Raw genomic sequence first — 8,657 nt, forward strand, 5'->3', positions numbered from 1 at the left:
AGTTTACCCTAGGGCAACAGCATTGATATATGTTTGATGAAACATGATTATGTTTCATCAAACTGCATCATTAAAGTCACTATCCACCCGCCATACACCCGAACCAACATTTTATCAACACCGCGACCTCCTGTCACCCGCCCATTGTTATATATCAGGGGTCGGCAGCTTTTACCATTCATAAATCTATATTGACCCGTTTCAAAGAGAATAGAAGATAACGAGGGCCGCAAATATTTTCGCGACTGTTAGCTAGTGCTTATTCAGATGACGAGATTAATGGTGTGCTATGACTTTGACACCTTCAACAATATGTACAAACTGTTTGCCAGTCCAGTGACATGTGTGCAGCTTCGGCAGAAACACGTACAAGATTGAAAAGGCACTTAGACCCGCTCGACATCCATTGCTTTCGGTCCCCTAGAGGGGGGGGGGTTGCCCACATCTGAGGTCCTCTCCAAGGTTTCTCATAGTCAGCATTGTCACTGGCGTACCACTGGATGTGAATTCTCCCTGCCCACTGGGTGTGAGTTTTCCTTGCCCTTTTGTGGGTTCTTCCGAGGATGTTGTAGTCGTAATGATTTGTGCAGTCCTTTGAGACATTTGTGATTTGGGGCTATATAAATAAACATTGATTGATTGATTGACTACTGGGTGAAACAGAGTACACTGATGGTTGTGATATAAACAATTTTAACACTCTTACTAATATGCGCCACGCTGTGAAGCCACACCAAACAAGAATGACAAAACACATTTCGGGAGAACATCCTCACAGTAACACAACAAATACCCAGGATCCTTTGCATCCATGAGTTTTCCTGACTATATTATACACCCCGTTAGCACCAAACCCCGCCCACCTTACCAACACACGGGGGAGGGGGGTGCGTTGGTACCATTCTTGATTGATGTACAGCTTAAGTTGTTCAACAGTCCGGGGTCTTGTTGTCGTATTTTGTGCTTCATAATGGACCACACATTTTCGATGGGAGACAGGCGAGCCAGGAAAGTACCCACACTCTTTTACTATGAAGCCACGCTGTTGTAACACGTGGCTTGACATTGTTTTGCTGAAATAAGCAGGGGCGTCCATGATAACGTTACTTGGATGACAACATATGTTGCTCCAAAACCTGTATGGACCTTTCAGCATTAATGGTGCCTTCACAGATGTGTAAGTTACCCATGCCTTGGGCACTAATACACCCCCATACCATCACAGATGCTGGCTTTTGAACTTTGCGCCTATAACAATCCTGATGGTTATCTTCCTCTTTGTTCTGGAGGACACCACGTCCACAGTCTCCAAATATAATTTGAAATGTGGACTCGTCAGACCACAGAACACAATTCCACTTTGCATCAGTCCATCTTAGATGAGCTCGGGCCCAGCGAAGCCGGCGGCGTTCCTGGGTGTTGTTGATAAATGGCTTTTGCTTTGCATAGTAGAGTTTTAACTTGCACTTACAGATGTAGCTACCAACTGTAGTTACTGACAGTGGTTTTATGAAGTGTTCCTGAGCCCATGTGGTGATATCCTTTACACACTGTTGTCGGTTTTTGATGCAGTACCGCCTGAGGGATCAAAAGTCCGTAATATCATCGCTTACGTGCAGTGATTTCTCCAGATTCTCTGAACTTTTTGATGATTTTACGGACCGTAGATGGTAAAATCCCTAAATTCCTTGCAATAGTTCGTTGAGAAATGTTCTAAAACTGTTCGACAATTTGCTTGCAAATTGGTGACCCTCACCCCATCCTTGTTTGTGAATTACTTAGCATTTCATGGAAGCTGCTTTTATACCCAATCATGGCACCCACCTGTTCCCAATTAGCCTGCACACCTGTGGGATGTTCCAAATAAGTGTTTGATGAACATTCCTTAACTTTATCAGTATTTATTGCCACCTTTCCAATTTCTTTGTCACGTGTTGCTGGCATCAAATTCTAAAGTTAATGAATATTTGCAACAAAAAAAACTGTTTTTTAGTTTCAACATCAAATATGTTGTCTTTGTAGCATATTCAACTGAATATGGGTTGAAAAGGATTTGCAAATCATTGTATTCTGTTTATATTTACATCTAACACAATTTCCCAACTCATATGGAAACGGGGTTTGTAATAGTCTCCTTTTCAGGTGAGAGGGGACGCTAAAGGCAGTGCCTTTAAGGCACGCCCCCAATATTGTTGTCCGGGTGGAAATCGGGACAAATTCGGGAGAATGGTTGCCCCGGGAGATTTTGGGGAGAGGCACTGAAAATCGGGAGTCTAGCGGGGAAAATCGGGAAGGGTCGGCAAGTATGCCTGTCGCTCTGTTAAAAGGCAGCAGCCGGGGAGGAGAAAGGAGTTGGAGGTGGAGCACGAGCGAGAGCGAGACAGACAACGACAACTGCTGAAAAGCGCATTAGAGATATTGTTTTGGAGAATAAAACAAGTGTTCAAACCCTGAAAAGGAGCTGTCATGTCAGTGATTGGTGGTCCGAGGAACCCGGAGGGAAGAAACCTCCAAAGTGCGATTTACAATATTAACTATGAAGGATAAAACACTGATTATTGACGTCATTTGATCATCACACCCCCCCTCCATCCACATATTTTACAACCAAGCGAAATGCAACAAACACAGTGAAATATGAACGCCAACGGTATACATCACTAAGCTTTAGAACAGGGGTGTCAAAGTCAAATACAGACTGGGCCAAAATTCAAAACTGAACAAAGCCACGGGCCAAGGTTGAACAAATTAACCTTTTAATACGGACCCAAACAAGTTTTGCATTGAATATTGAACAAGCAAGGCTTATATAACTTTATAGTGACGTGTAAAATCGAGTTTTAAATAATAATCATTAAAAAATATCAATGGCATATCAAATAAATTTAAATACAAATGGAGTGCCTCTTTTATATTTGCAGCTCATTGAGGTAAATATCAAAATAAACTTTTTCCACAGGCTGATAAATTTGCAAATAAAATAACAATAACAACTTAATCAAACATTCAAGCCTTGAAGTAGCAAGATAAGGTGCATGAGTAAAACATTAATTATTGCTTGGGGGGAAGGGTGGTTTATTGTAGCGTTCCGGAATAGTTAGTGCTGCAAGGGGTTCTGGGTATTTGTTCTGTTGTGTTTATGTTGTGTTACGGTGCAGATGTTCTCCCGAAATGTGTTTGTTATTCTTGTTTGGTGTGGGTTCACAGTGTGGTGCATATTTGTAAGATTGATCAAGTTGTTTGTACAGCCACCCTCAGTGTGACCTGTATGGCTGTTGAACAAGTATGCATGGCATTCAGTTGTGTGCGTGTGTGTGTAAAAGCCACATATATTATGTGACTGGGTTGGCACGCTATTTCTATGTAGGAAAAGCGGATGTGACGACAGGTTGTAGAGGACGCTAAAGGCAGTGCCGTTAATGCACGCCCCCAATATTGTCGTCCGGGTGGAAATGGGGAGAAATTCGGGAGAATGTTTACCCCGGGAGATTTTCGGGAGGGGCCCTGAAATTTGGGAGTCCGGGAAAATCAGGAGGGTTGGCAAGTAGGAGTATTAGTTGTGAATGCGGTTTTATACAGCGGCACCGACGCTGTATAAAACCGTCTGGCCAAATTTGGCCCGCGGACCAGAGTTTGACACCCATACTTTAGAACTTTGTTGTGAAAATCTCCTTCCGCGTCTGACCTTGACACCCGCATTTCAGGCTGGCCGCTCAGTAAAAACTGAGTGGAAACGCTCCCCACCCACAGTGCTTGGTGCCTCGTATAAGCTGCTTTGACTTAGATGACCATAATAACTAGCATATCATGCAAAAGTGCAGATTCCAACCATTGAAATACTTTGTATAGTTCAAGACTTACGGTCATTTGAAAACATCACTGCACATTATAGCTACAGTTTCCATCTTCCAACCATCCATCCATCATCTTCCGCTTATCCGAGGTTGGGTCGCAGGGGCAGCAGCCTAAGCAGGGAAGCCCAGACTTTCCTCTCTCCAGCCACTTCGTCTAGCTCTTCCCGGGGGATCCCGAGGCGTTCCCAGGCCAGCCGGGAGACATAGTCTTCCCAACGTGTCCTGGGTCTTCCCCGTGGCCTCCTACCGGTTGGACGTGCCCTAAACACCTCCCTAGGGAGGCGTTCAGGTGGCATCCTGACCAGATGCCACCCGAACCACCTCATCTGGCTCCTCTCAATGTGGAGGAGCAGCGGCTTTACTTTGAGTTCCTCCCGGATGGCAGAGCTTCTCACCCTATCTCTAAGGGAGAGCCCCGCCACCCGGCGGAGGAAACTCATTTCGGCCGCTTGTACCCGTGATCTTATCCTTTCGGTCATAACCCAAAGCTCATGACCATAGGTGAGGATGGGAACGTAGATCGACCGGTAAATTGAGAGCTTCACCTTCCGGCTCAGCTCCTTCTTCACCACAACGGATCAATACAACGTCCGCATTACTGAAGACGCCGCACCGATCCACCTGTCGATCTCACGATCCACTCTTCCCCCACTAGCGAACAAGACTCCTAGGTACTTGAACTCCTCCACTTGGGGCAGGGTCTCCTCCCCAACCCGGAGATGGCACTCCACCCTTTTCCGGGCGAGACTCGGACTTGGAGGTGCTGATTCTCATTCCGGTCGCTTCACACTCGACTACGAACCAATCCAGTGAGAGCTGAAGATCCCGGTCAGATGAAGCCATCAGGAACACATCATCTGCAAAAAGCAGAGACCTAATCCTGCGGCTACCAAACCGGATCCCCTCAACGCCTTGACTGCGCCTAGAAATTCTGTCCATAAAAGTTATGAACAGAATCGGTGACAAAGGACAGCCTTGGCGGAGTCCAACCCTCACTGGAAATGTGTTCGACTTACTGCCGGCAATGCGGACCAAGCTCTGACACTGATCATACAGGGAGTGGACCGCCACAATAAGACAGTCCGATACCCCATACTCTCTGAGCACTCCCTACAGGACTTCCTTGGACTTATTTGGGAATGTCCGGCAGGCCAGATTGAAAAGCTTAACGGGCAGCGTGCGGCCCCCCGGGGCCTTAATTAGCCCAGGTCTGCAACAGAGTGATTCCATAATTGTTTTACTCTGCTTGTACAAAATAATAAATGATGTACTGACAACCACAATTTAATTTGTTGATGTTCCTTCAAGCCAGACAGTCAACATTTTGAAATGACTAGTTTCGGGTCATGTCTGTCATCTTAGACAAACTTTATTGATCCCCAAGGAACACAATTTTATTCCTACAATTTTGGTTGATTGATACTTTTATTAGTAGATTGCACAGTACAGTACATATTCTGTACAATTGACCACTAAATAGTAACACCCGAATAAGTTTTTCAACTTGTTTAAGTCGGGGTCCACGTTAATCAAATCATGGTACAAATATATACTATCAGCATAATACAGTCATCACAAGTTAATCATCATAGTATATACATTGAATTATTTACATTATTTACAAAATTAAACACCTAAATAAATGCCCTCCGTGTCTGCTGACTACATCGGTTTTCCAGGGCTACAGATTTATAGATGAATAAATGGTCCCCTAAAGTATATTGTAAACGCCAATTTATTGCTGTTAGTTGGTCCACGGCCTGGTAACACATTTCCACAAAGTAGGAATTGATTATATAGCTAATATTTCCACAGCTAAAAGATAAAAATATGTTTAAGAGCTTTTAAAAACAATATAAAACCTAAGAGCCCCATAGAAATTATATAAGACTCACATAATCCTTTTTACACTTTAATGCAATATAGTAATCCTGCTTGAGGCCATGAATGACCATGAATTGATTAACGTGGACTTAAACAAGTTGAAAAACTTATTCGAGTGTTACCATTTAGTGGTCAATTGTACGGAATATGTACTGTACTGTGCAATCTACTAATTAAAGTTTCAATCAATCAATCAAGGCTGAGCCAATCAGTGGCCAGGATACTGAACAGTATGGTCTGATTGGTTTGGTCTCATCTTGCGATCATTACTATATCAAATTGATATTATAGTTTATTTGACCATTTTTATGTATGAAAAATGCTTAAACCTCTTAAGGACCAAGCTGCTTTTTTACATGCTTTTTTTTTTATTTATCTTTGCTATTTGGGCTTATTGGACCCTAATTAGAATAAAAACTAAGATTCATGTTTATATATGATGCACTTAGTCCATAAGTACACACACGTGTACTTCATGTTTAGTGACATACTAAATCTTATTTTTACACTTTTTTTTCCAAATTCCATTGTATGTTATACTCTTCTGACACCACCAGATGGCAGTATAAGTGTCCACATAAGTGGCCATGAGACCCCAATTCAGTAGTGTACACTATTTTGGAAATAGGAGCTAAAAGGTGCTGTCCACGCATGTGGCCACAAAGTTTTTAGAGTTAATTTAGGCAAAAAAAAAAAATGCTGTAAAATACATGCTTTAAAAAAAGCATATCCGCAAACTTTGAGGTGCCCAGTTATATTATATGCAAACTTTAAGGGGCCCAGTTATATTAACCCCTCTCTAGACCAGGGATATTCAACACACTTGTTTTGGGGGCCACATTTCCAGGGGGACGGACTTTTCAAATTTTTTAAGAGAAGTCTAATTTTTTATATTCTGGAGAGTCAGCATCCTCTACAGTAGACATTTGATTTTCGAACATTTATTTTGTCAGAGTTACAAGAGCACTCTGTTGTTTTTAAAGATTTGCTGCAAAAGTGTGTGTCTCTCACAAGTTTTTTTCAACTGAACTCACTAGCCACTAACTGAATAGCCCGAATGATGACAAAATAGAGGAACTAAAATGGAACCTTGATAATATCGGACTCCTTATATTATCAGCCGACAAATGCTTTAAAATGTAATAACGGAAATTATCTGTATCGGTTTCAAAATGATCAGTATCGTTTTCAAAAAGTAACATTTTTGACTTTTTAAAATGCCGCTGTGTACACGGACGTAGGGAGAAGTACAGAGCGCCAATAAACCTTAAAGGCACTGCCTATGCGTGTCGGCTCAGTCACTTAATATCTACGGCTTTTCACACATGCAAGTGAATGGAAGGCATACTTGGTCAACAGCCATACAGGTCACACTGAGGGTGGCCGTACAAACAACTTTAACACAGTTACAAATATGCGCCACACTGTGAACCCACACCCAACAAGAATGACAAACACATTCCAGGAGAACATCTGCACCGCAAGACATGACAAACCTTCAGATACCCCTGCAGCACTAACTATTTCGGGACGCAACAATATACAACCCCGTTTGCCCCCCCCACCCCCCACCTCAACCTCTTTATGCTCTCTCAGGGAGAGCGTGTCCCAAATTCCAAGCTGCTGTTGTCATTTTTTTCCATAACTTGAGTTGATTTATTTTGGAAAAACCTTGTTACATTGTTTAATGCATCCAGCGGGGCATCACAACAAAATTAGGCATAATAATGTGTTAATTCCACGACTGTATATATCGGTATGGGTTGATATCGGGATCGGTAATTAAGAGTTGGACAATATCGGCAAAAAAGCCATTATCGGACATCTCTACTACTAGTGTAACTAAATAAAGTTGAACAAATCTCTGTTGACTGCATCTGAAGAAAACAAGACCGAGGTTATGTAAATTGCACTAGTAAATAAATGTGTAACGGACAAACAGGAGAGGACTTTAAAAGGCGTGCCTTGAGGAATACCTCAGTTATGTAAATACCAAGTTTGGGACCAGTGTTTGCAAGCAAGGTTAAACTATCAATTGTACGGAATATGTACTGTACTGTGCAATCTACTAATAAAGTTTCAATCAATCAATCAAAAAGGTTTACAGTGGTCCAAGTTCTTCTATACAAAAAAATACCTAGGCGTGATAATGGATCCTACGCTAAAATTTTAAAAATCATGTTAAAAAAGGTATGTCGTGTTCTGAAATATATAACATCGCCAACTTCCAGCACAACAGGAGCTTTTTAATCACTGGAAGCAGCAAAATAATTTTTACAATGCAATGATCATATCACATATGTCGTAATATATGTCATCATGGTCTCAAGCCAAACACCATTTTAAATCCTCTCAGATCATTACGTAATTAGGCACTTAAAATCCTTGGCGATACCACCATTGTAACATACTTGAAAAATACAGTCTACTTGATCAGGTACTCCAATGTAAGCCTGGTACATAAGATTATAAATTGATGCTGCTGCTCCTCCTCCCTTAAAAATATACATACATCTGTGCTCTCAACTAACAAGCAGAGTGTTAGGGTCTGTATCCAGGGGTGAGTGGAACGTTCTAAAAGGAAAATCTGCCTTCTCCCAATCAGCCTTTTCCTACCGAGCCATCAGATAATGGAATGGGCTCCCAGACAATCTATAAGGATGACTCATGTTTTCACAGCTTCTCACACGGCCTGTGACAGTCCTGCTCACATTAACAATACCAAGCGGGTAGTTGACCATCAGATGATACCCTCGAGCAGGGGTGTCAAAGTCAGTTTAGCTCGGGGGCCGCTTGGAGGAAAATCTGTGCACACACAGGTCTGACTATTAAAATAATGGCATTAAAACTAAAAAATGAAGTTAAAGTCCCAATGGATTGTCACACACACACTAGGTGTGGCAAAATTATTCTCTGCAT

This window comes from Nerophis ophidion, linkage group LG15 (assembly GCF_033978795.1).
Source record: "Nerophis ophidion isolate RoL-2023_Sa linkage group LG15, RoL_Noph_v1.0, whole genome shotgun sequence".
NCBI classification, from domain to species: Eukaryota; Metazoa; Chordata; class Actinopteri; order Syngnathiformes; family Syngnathidae; genus Nerophis; species Nerophis ophidion.